Raw genomic sequence first — 2,860 nt, 5'->3', positions numbered from 1 at the left:
CTTAAGGCAATTACTCCACAAGTAGTAACTTAGTGTTGATTTAACTACAGCATATCTAAAACACAAGAAGGATGTTAGTATGGAAGAAGCCGATGAAACCAGTCCTTAAATCTTACTACTTATTGTGCGTGAGCAGACTGGCGTGAGTTTTAGCTATACTGGCAAATATCAAACCACACCTGTGTCGTCCCAAAGCTGGGAAAAAAAACAAAAACAAAAACAAAAACAAAAACAAAAACAAAAACAAAAACAAGGAAATGTTGAAGCAAATAGGGAGGCCTGTAGCTTGTGCAGTCTTTTAGCTGAGAAAATAAAGAAGGAGAGAGACAGGTAGCCTTGAGCTAGCAGAAGCAAGGAAGAGAAGGGCTAAAAGGGAAAAAACAGGAAGGAGAACACCAGCTCCAGACTGACCTATAGTAACCTTTTTCTCATTAAGTGTCATTAGCACATTAAAAATCACACCTGTCAAAATGCTAATCTATGCTAATGTGGGATTCGGTGTGTGTCCCCCCTCTCCTGTTCCCCCTCCCCCCCGGTATTCCTCTGTAATGCACAAGCTCAGTGGAGATAAGTTAGGTGAGCTGTAATAACCAATCCAAAGGAGCCAAAGAGAGAGTTTTCACAAGTTTCCTGTGTATAAATGACGGTGATTCGAGTCAGAGGTGTGCTTGCTTTGCGAAAGATGGCCAAGTACCTGACTCTGCAGAGTTCTATAAGTAATTATACAATTAAAAGACCTTCGTGTGCATTCCGACTCTGGGTGCTTATTGGCGCGGTGCACTCTGCACGAACCTGCGGACAACATCTGTACTCAGTGTCATGCCTACAGACAACCCTCTGCTGTTTATTTGTTCCTGCATATTTTTCTGTGCATTCAACACAACCCCTTTGGCACAACTAGTTAACCACGTAGCTGCCAGTCCACCACTCAGTTGCACTTGTGAAGAGGAAAAGCTATTTCCGTCTACTGTAGGAGCACATCCTCTAAATGCAAGCTTCACTCAGCTGGTCATTTACTGCAGGACAAGATTTGAAAACTGTTGTTGAGTTCTGGGTTTCCTGCTTACAGGAAAAATTAAGTGCTAGATCGCCCTCTACTCCGCTTTGTCTGCTGCATTTAATGGAGATTAAACTGATTTCGTTTGCTCCTCCGTTTATGGACAATGAGCTGAAGGAACAGGTACAGCACATTAGCCTGGAATGCCTTCCCTCCCAACCAAAGTAAACTGGAGCTGTAACTAACACAAGCAAAAGCAAGGCTTCTGTGTTTTCAGCTGAATAAAGTTCCAAAAAAATCATCCTCTGGGATTTGAAGCTTACTTCACATGACATGCCAACGACTCTTTTCCCTCCATTGTAAAGCGGATCCCTGCTGTTAGTTGCTCTAGAAGCAAAGGAATCGTCGGTTTGGTTAACAAATAGCCGCTTCTGCAAACGAGAAGTGTTGTGCTCTCTCTTCCCTTTGAATGACTCCACACTTCTCATCAGCTACTGGATTGCTGACCTAGAATCAGAGAACATCCCAAGGTGGAAAGGACTCCCAATAATCACCAAGTCCAACTCGTGGCTCCACACAGGACCACCCCAAACTGAGACCCGATGTCTGAGAGCATTGTTCAACACTTGTTGACCTCCGTCAGGCTCGGTGCCATGAGCAGTGCCCTGGGCAGCTGTCTCAGTAGCCAGCCACCCCCTCAGCGCAGCACCTGAGGCGCACGGGGCTCGGCGGGGCGGCCCGGGAGGGGAGGACGGCAGGGCGAAGTGGCAGCTCCCTCAGAGCCGTCTCCCCGCCGCCTCGGCCGCATGTCGGGGCTTTTTCGTGTCGGGGCTTTTTCATGTCGTGCCCTCGGTCTCTCGCCGTGGGTGAGATGCTGCTCCCCAGCGCGGACCCCTTGCGCGTGGGGCCTGCCCGCGGCGGCGGCGGGAGGGAAACCCCAACCCCAAAGCCCTCCCGGCAGGCCGATCCGGCACCGACAGTAAACACACGCCGGAGGAAACGCTCTGGTTTTAGCCGTGAGCAGCGCGGCCAGAAAAGGCGTCACGCTGGAGCTCCAAGTTCGGTGGTGTTCCGAGGCCGTTGTGGCGGTTGTGGAGACGGCCCCGGCTGAGGTGGCTGCTGCTGTCGCTGCTGTCCCCTCTGTCCCTGCTGTTGCCGCTGTTGCTGCTGTTCCCGGACCTTGGAGACCCCCGGCGGCTCCCTGTGCCAGGCCCTGTGGCCCCGGGGAGCTGCCCGCCGCCTCGTCGGCCAGCCCGGCAGCAATCCTGCCAGCACAGAATAGCCCACTGCGTTTCAGGGTAAAGTGACGATTAATTTCTATTTCCTGGCCTGGGTGCTGCTTTCTTCTTTAAGGAAGCTTCAAGGTTAAAGGTTCAACTCAGTTATGACAGGGTTCAACTCCGTTTCGTGAAGGGGCTCTTGTACGAAAGCTTAAGCTGGGATTGACTCTCTGCTAAGCGGAGGCCAAACGTGGACCTACTGAGAAGCAGGTCCTAAGTGATAACATTTTCTAAAGAGACTGCTAAACACATCTGAACGGTGCTGCTGCAGAACTCTGAATGGGGGGATAGCAACTGTCTTAACTGATCTGGAATCTTGAATTTACTTTTCAATGGACAAGAGGTGTGTCTCTCAAGGCAAACAAAGAGAGGAGTAACACCCTCTCTTGTCACTCATGTCAACATAAATTTATGCTCAGAGCGTAGGTGTAGGAACAGCATCGGTATGTATATGGAACATCGGGAGAGGAAGCTCTATCGGTATTTACAGTTTTTCTACTATCTTGCCAGAGAGACGTCATCTCCAAATGAGAAATGGATGTATTTTGAAACAGTGGTGGTGGATCGGATTTCTTCTTTCTAG

The sequence above is a fragment of the Netta rufina genome (genome assembly GCF_964035555.1).
Source record: "Netta rufina genome assembly, chromosome: 18".
Classification (NCBI taxonomy): Eukaryota; Metazoa; Chordata; class Aves; order Anseriformes; family Anatidae; genus Netta; species Netta rufina.
Note: the sequence above shows the minus strand (reverse complement) of the source record.